The sequence below is a fragment of the Marmota marmota genome, unplaced genomic scaffold, assembly GCF_001458135.2.
Source record: "Marmota marmota marmota unplaced genomic scaffold, marMar, whole genome shotgun sequence".
NCBI classification, from domain to species: domain Eukaryota; kingdom Metazoa; phylum Chordata; class Mammalia; order Rodentia; family Sciuridae; genus Marmota; species Marmota marmota.
The window spans coordinates 7187850-7196185 of NW_026000294.1; the positions used below are offsets into that span (position 1 = coordinate 7187850).

Genomic DNA, 8336 nt, shown 5'->3' on the forward strand with positions numbered 1-8336 from the left:
TTTAACCAGCAGAATGTAGTGCAGCCTCTAGATCAGCATTAAAAAAATTTTTTTTTGTAGTTGTAGATGGACAGAATGCCTTTATTTTATTTATTTATTTGTACGTGATGCTGAGGATCAAACCCAGTGCCTCACACATGCTAGGTAAGCGCTCTGCCACTGAGCCCCAGCCTCAGCCCCAGCTCTGGAGCAGCATTTTTGATCTCAGGTTTTTCTGTATCCAAACTGTGTTCCCCCCATCCCTGTGGTGAATCTGAGCCAGCAGTCCCTGTGGGGCAGCTTGGTAGGCTCTAATGTAGTTTTTCTTCTTAGTTTATTGGACCAAAATTTCTGAGTCCCTAAGTCACTTAGAATGTTCAATATTAAATTTTAGTGAAATCCTTCTTTCACCCACCTCACTGAGAAGCTGTATACCTGATGCTTTGGTCCCATGCCACTGCATAGCTAGGAATGCAGCTTTTCTCTACTCTGCCATTTTCCATCCCTGATCAGCACAGCTTTCAGAGGAGTAGTAAAACAAGTAGTACCAATATCTTAAAAGAAAACCATATATCAACATATAATAGCAATTTATTAAAATGATCTATACAATTCTACTAAGCAAAGGTAATAAAGGGAAATGGTTACAGAGAATAAGCTGAAAAATAGGTATTTAATGGTAACATAATTGATACTAAAATATATAGAAGTAAAACGGGGAGAAAGAAGAAAAAAATGAGGTGAGAAAAAAATAAAAAGGGAGGGTAATAAAATGGGAAAGAAGAAAAGAGAAAAAAAAGTCCAATTAATTAGAACAACATAATATTAAATAGAAATATGGAAAAAATAAATAACAATGGAAAACAAAAAACTTACAACACCCCCATTCCCAAACAAACAAAAAGAGAGCAATATTTTTCTTTGCTGAGATAATTAAAATGACAACACTTCTTTTTAAGGCTTCTAATTTAAAATATACCATCTATGGAGAGGTTTGGGATGCAGCTATAGCTCAATTTTCTCTTTCTCAACTCCAACCCAAACAGGTGAGACCTATTACAATCTGTAGGCTGAACTCTGCCCCTCTATGCTCTATAGCAAGTGCTGCGGGATGAGAGTGTTTGCTGCAGAGATAAATTCACCCTCACATACCGTTTATTTTTCTGTTCAGGGACAAGGTTGTGGCTATAGTAGGTGCTGCCTATCAACCTTCTTGCCTGCAAGATCTACAGACTTATCTATGCACCACAGTAGGTGCAAAAGCCTCAGTCTGGGTTAGGGACATCACAACTGTCCAAGTTGCAGTGACAAATCCTTTGAATAATTATGAGTATGGGAGAGGTGGTTGGGCCTACATCTGCTCTGGGGTGGGCTATCACAAGCACCAAGTTTTCTACCAGTGTTAGTTGTGGCACTCCTGTACCCACTCCCCTCCTGAATGTACACCCAGGCAGTCTTGTCCCTTATTACAAAGTTCAAATTGCCAATTTCATCAGGAAGCATGCTCTGCCTTCCTCAGCACTGCAGACCAGCAAATCAGCAGATGGTATCTCCCACTACCTTGGTATCTCCCACTAATCCATGCCACAGGCTCTCTACCTGGTCAGGACTGACTTTCAGGGTGGATAGCTGCCAAAACAGTGGGAAGAAGTGGTGATTAAATCTTGAAGACACAAAAACTGAAAGGGTTTCTGATCTCTGAGAGAGAAACCCTAGAGAATGACACATTTATTAACCTAGCTCCTTGTCAAAGCATTATCTGAGTCTGCTGGGAAGCAGGAAAGTTGCAAATCCTCCAATTGCCTCTGGGCATGGGAGCGGTGTGTCCAGCCTCAAGGAATTTGTGTTGGAGTAGAAAGCTGTAGGAACCAAACTTTCCTTCAGACCTATCCACAGCACTTCTGTACTCAGTAGCGTGCTTTGCAAATCCACATAGAGCTTATCTCATATCACAAAGCTCAACCTGTCAATTTTTTATATACACACCCATCCTTTCTTTCTTCTAGTTGGACTCCAGCAGTCTGCATTTCCTGCCACCCAAAACTCTCAACAGGTCTCTGACACAGTCTCTCCTCTAGACCCAGACTGTCTCTTGGGGTGGGCATACACTGACCCAGTAGCGGGGTGGGGGGCCAGATAAAAAAGGACAGTTGAGTCTTGGAGATGTAAAAACTGCAGGGGTTTGTGATCTCCTGTGCATAAAGTCTAGAAAATGAAGCCTCTACTAAGATGGTTCCCCTTCATGGCACTATCTGAATCTGTAGGGAAATATAGGGAACATCTTCTCCCCTGTCCCCTTGCTTTACAGAATCCAGGTCTCCTTTCTGCTCAGATTGCATATTTGCTTTATAGCAGAGTTTGTATTTCTGGAGAATGTTGGAATTATCTTTCAGTCTGCCAAAGGATTGCTTTTCGTATCCCTTCATGTCCCTGACACTAGGGAGGTCTACTTCTTTAATTAATTTTGATAATACTATAAAATTCAACATTTCTGGGCTTTCCTTGGCAATTGATTCTCAATTTCCACTCCAGTCCTTTCCCACAGTTGCCCTTCTCTTCATCATGTGTCCACACAATTGTTGATTTGATTCAATCTCTGGAAGTAGCAGGTACATACTCAATGTCTCTACCGTACTATTTTTTTCCTCCCCAGAATTTCTTTTTTTTTACTCTTTTCTAGAATATACATCTCTTTGCTTACATTACCCAGCTACTTATGTATGTTGTCTGCTTTTATCTACAAAAATCCCTTAGTGAGCTAATCATAGTTACACTAAACTGCTTGTCAATAATTCCAACATTTCTTTCATATCTGAATGTCTCAAATACTAGTTCAGTCTACTCAAGCTGTTTATGTCCTTTAGTATGGGTCGCCATTTTTTTTAAAGGGGGACATGATATTCTGCATAAAAGTATTAGCATTAAATGAATTTTATTGATGAAGTGGTAAGTTGTGTGGGAAGGGTAGTGTTCTATAGACCTATGATTAGGCCTCAGTGTTTTCATGAGCCTATGGAGCTGAACCATGAATTTACTGGTTGTTCTTACTTGGGATGTGAAAAGCAGAGCGTCCTGGATATGGGTATTTATTTTCACCCATGAGGAACACTAGAGGGACTGTAGTTCAGTATTTTCCTTTCCCCAGATAGGAAAGGCTTCGATAAAATAAAGCATGGTTGCCTCTGGTATAATAGTTTATCCTTAGGATAGGCTTTGTTAAAACCAGAATGATATGGAATATTCAAATATTCACCCCTCCCTTGCTAGAAGCTAAGACATTTTTTTTTCTTTTTCACTGTGAAGACCTGGTAGAGCTCCTTGAAGTAAAGCAAAAATTTGGGGATTCCCCTCAAGACTGGTTCCCTTGGAATTTCATTTTCATACTAGTACACACTAAGCCTCCTGCAATTTGTCATTTACAGTTTGAGTTCCCCTACTGTTATAGTTTGAATTTGGAATCCCCCACCCCACTACCAAATTCTCATGTGTTAAAGGTTTGGTTCTCAGCCGGTGGTGCTTTGGGGAGGTGATACAAACTTTATAAGGTGAGACTTAGTTTGGAAGCAGTTCACTGGGAGTGGGCCCTTAAAGGGTATTTTGGGATCCAACTCTTTCCTATCCTTCTCTCTGTTTCGTGAACACCATGGAGTCAGCATCTTTTCTCTATCATGACCCAAAATGACAGGGATAAGTGACAATGGATTGAAAGCTCTGAAAACGTGCATCAAAATAAACCTCTCCTCATTTTAAGTCTTTATTTTTTTGTCCTCAGAAATTTGTCACAGTGACAGAAAGCTATATAACACAACTATGCTTGCACTGGTTCTCTCAGGTGTTTTTGTTTGTGAGTGCCTATTACAGTAAGCTGTGAATCTTTGTCTCTGTTTTTATGTCTTTCCAACTTGGGGAATAAAAGTTTGGTCTTTGAGATCACACTTCTATTTTAGGACCATATGGAAAGTAGGATTCTGAATGCACTGCTGCAAGGAATTTCAAAATGATATCTCCATGTACAATGTGAATTTATGATATCAGCACACAAAATATATGATTTGCTTTGCACTGTGTATTTGACATCGTGATAAATGTCAGAATTAACCAAAATATAAAGCCTTTATCAAAATACACCTATTCTTGGCCCACAAAATGTAAAGACTTTAGCAATGTTCTAGTTTCATGATGTTCGAACTTAGTCTCATACAACACTTAAGGCTCACCCAAAGAACAAACAAATGCATCCATAGTAGAAATTAGAACCCCATTTTAAAAATGAATCAAATCCTTGAAATAACTTAACAGGACTTCTGGCTAGCATGCAAAGAGCTTAGAGTTGCCATTCTCTCTTAACAAAAAATGCAAAGAATATAAACAGAAAAAAATCAACAAGTTTTCTTAATTTATTCTAGATTCTGCCAAATTACAAACAAAACTGAATTTCTCTTCAATTTTATTTGTCTTTGGAAGTAGTTTAGTCCTATATTAGCCCTGGACATTGAAGTGCAACCATACCATGTTAATGCAAGGTTTTCTTTTTGCATTTATTATCATATTTTATCTTACCATTTCCCCTTTAGATAAGGTGGATCATACTTCCCTTTTATAGGTGGAAATCTGAGCCACAAAATAGTGGAGTTCTTTGAGTATAGTTTAGAATGAAATAGACATTATTATTAGTGTGTGTGTATATGTGACTGCATGACCAATATGATTCTGCAACTGTACACTCAAAAAAATGAGAAATTATATCCCATCTGATTCAAATGTATGATATGTCAATGTCATTGTAGTGTCATGTGTAACTAATTAAAACATAAAAAAAGAATACAGTACTAAACTAAGATCAAGTAGATATGGGCTTCAATGCAAGTTTATCAGCTATATTACTTTGAACAAGACCATTGATTTTTCTGACCTTAAATCTCTTCATTTGGAATACCCTGACTAGTTTTTCAAAAAGCGATTGAACATTGGGTAACAATACTGTTTAGTAATGTGAATGATTCTATTGAGGTCTGGTTGTTCTTGTTCTGTCTGACAAGGTTCATTTCTTATAAGTTGTCTCCTAGCAACCTGTTATGGCCTTTGGGAAGATCACCAGTATTGTCACCTGTACATGCTGATTAAAATGCTGAACAGCATATATGAGAATCATTTAGTGAAATCAGTGTAGCATAAAATTTAGGATAAGGGCTGGGGCTGAGGCTCAGCGGCAGAGCACTTGCCTAGCATGTGTGAGGCACTGAGTTCGATCCTTAGCACCATATAAAATTAAACAACAACAACAAAATAAAGGCATCTACAACTGCAAAAAAAAAAAAAAAAAAAAAAAAAGGATAATGTTGCATGGCTCTCAGAGGCCACTTCCTGTTCTTTTTCTGGGCCTCTTTAGGGCATTCAAGCAAAAAAAGCATTAGCCCCAAGTTTTAGAACCATAGAAGGTATGGGGGTACTGTGCAGTATATATTAAATAATAGTGCCCTATAATACTCCTGTCTTACATGCAACCATCACATATGAGAAAAGCATCTGTTAATTTTTGATGTCCCAATTCTGTATAGATGAGTATAAACTTATGTCATATAAGCCTCTGTAAATTATCAGTCCACACATGGCCTCCTGGCTTCTCCCTCACTTTCTGACATTCCAGAAATGGCAAGTGAAAAGATTGTGTCTCTGAGTACTGTAATTCTCTAGATCCAGATATTTTTCTTCTTTTCTAACTGAGTGAGAAGTTCTGAAAGAAAAAAATTCTTCATTTGGTAGTGCTAATCTATTATTAACTATTTTAATAATCTAGAAAGCATGAGTGTGTTTGAGGGAATAATTTGTAGGTGATAGTACAGCAAACTATGATTCCTGGACCAAATCTGGCTTGCCACCTGCTTTTGTAAATAAATCTGAAATTGGAATGAACACTTTACCTAGTGTGTCTAACTGCTTTCACATGGCAATGGCAAAGCTGAGTAGTTTAGACAGACATTTTATGACCCACAAATGCTAAAATTAGTATTATCTGGACCAGTTATGTAACATAATTACACTCCAGGAGGTAAAACTGCTCAAGAAAGGAAATGTAATCATAGTACACAAATGGCCTCATCTACAGATAATATATATATATTTCTAACAGCAATATTTTAAGAGGGTGGGAAAAGAAAAGGGAAATGTGAAGACATTGGAAGTAAAAGTCTTGTTGTTCAGGAATAACATATAAAGCTGAAAATAAATTTAAAAATTGCACAATATCATAGCCATATCATTTAGAAGCATTTAGGAAATAACACAACAAACAGCTAAAAAATGTTTTGAGACCTAAGAGATATATATGTAACATTCCAAATGACAGCAGTGGAATACATATCCTCCTTAATCACACTTGGAAGAGTCTCTAAGGATAAATTATATAATATGCAAAAGAAGTCTGAGAATTGGACTTTCAATCTAATTGGAATTTCAATTAGATTGAAATTATATCAATTATTGATCCAATTACAACATTATGAAAGTGAGAATCAATAATAAGATTAATTTCAGGAAATCCAGAAATATGTAGCAATTATATTACATTTTCCTGAACAATGAATGAATCAGTAGTAAAATAAAATGGAAATTTAATAAAATGTCCTGAGACAAATGAAAATAGAAACATAACATATCAAAATATATGAGATATAACATAACTGTTTGAAGAAGGAAGTTTATAACAAAAAATGACACATTACAAAGAATGATCTCAGATAAACACCTTAATGCTACACTTCAAAGAGCAAGAAGAATGAGTATAATCAAAAGTCATTAGAAGGCTGGGCACAATGGCACATGCCTGTAATCCCAAAGGCTTGAAGGTGTGTGAGGCAGGAGATTCATGAGTTCAAAGCCAGCCTCAGCAACTTAGTGAGGCCCTAAGCAACTTAGTGAGACCCTGTCTCAAAATAAAATATAAAAAGGGCTGGAGATGTGGCTCAATGGTTAAGCAGCCATGGATTAAATCCCTGGTGGGTACCAAAAAAAAAAAAAAAACACACAGAAGGAATAAATTGATAAAGATCAGAAAGACATAAATGAACTAGAGAATTAAAAAAAAAAACTAAAAATGTAAAACAAAACTAAGAGTTGTTTTTTTTTAAATATAAACAACATTGATTAAACCTTAGCTAAAATAACTAAGAAAAAGAACAAAGATTCAAATACATAACATCAGAAATAAAAGAAAATATATTAAAACAGATACCACAGCAATAAAATATGATTGGTGATTACTATAAGAAATTATATGTCAATAAATTGGATAACTTTGGAGAAACAGATAAATTCTTAGACATATACAACCTATCAGGTGTGAATCATAAAGAAACAAATTTCTAGACAAACAAATTATGAGGAAGTATATTGAATCAATAATAAAATATCTATCAACAAAGTAAAGCACAGGATCTAATGGTTTCACAGATGAATATTGGAAAATGTTTAAAGAACTAATACCAATCCTTCTAAAACACTTGAAACAATACTGAATAACAAAGAATACTTCCAAACTAATTTCTTGAGGTGAGAATTACCCCCAAAACAGAGCCATACAAGTATTACAAGTAAAGAAATATGGTTCAGTATTCCTGATGAACATGTAGTTGGCTCTCTGCCACTTGTGTACTCAATATCAGTGAATTCAATCAACTGCAGATGAAATATACTTTAGAAAAATTGCTGTACTGAACATCTATAGATATTTTGCTTGTCCTTTACCCTAAATAATACCGTATAGCAAATATTAGCATAGAATTTATATGGTATTTGATATTACAAATAATCTAGGCACAATTTATAATATAAGGGAGGATGTGTGGTTATATGCAAATACTGTGGCATTTGGCATATGGGACTTGAGCATCCACAGATTATGGTATTCACAGAGGTCTTGGATAGATGGCCGTAGATGGTAAAATCTTCAAGAATACATAAGCAAAGCTAATTTAGCAGCACATTGGAAATATCATGCACCATGCTCAAGTAGAATTTTCTGAAGGATATAAGACTGCTTCAGCATATGCAGATCTATAAATATATACACCACATTAATAGAATGATGGACAAAACTATATGATCATCTCAACAGATGTAGCAACAGCATCTGGCAATATTCAAGATTTTTTTTTGGGTGGGAGGGGGTACTGGGGATTGAACACAGTGGTGTTCAACTACTACACAACATCCTCCAAACTTTTTATTTTTATTTTAAAACAGGGTCTGACTAAGTTTCTTAGAGTCTCACTAAGTTGCTGAGGCTGGCCTTGAACTTGTGATCCTCCTGCTGCAGGTTCTAGACCCTGTGGGATTACAGAAGTGCCCCCCCCCCACCC

The 8336-nt window shown here is 36.4% G+C and overlaps 1 long non-coding RNA gene across 1 annotated transcript in view; it reads right to left on the reverse strand.

The window, feature by feature from the left end:
• Positions 1–6797: 6797 nt before the first annotated feature.
• LOC125614441 overlaps positions 6798–8336 on the reverse strand; it is an 8236-nt gene continuing 6697 nt past the window's right edge. The window contains exon 3 of the long non-coding RNA XR_007345024.1: positions 6798–6971. This is a non-coding gene — a long non-coding RNA (uncharacterized LOC125614441). The remainder of the gene's footprint in view (positions 6972–8336) is intronic.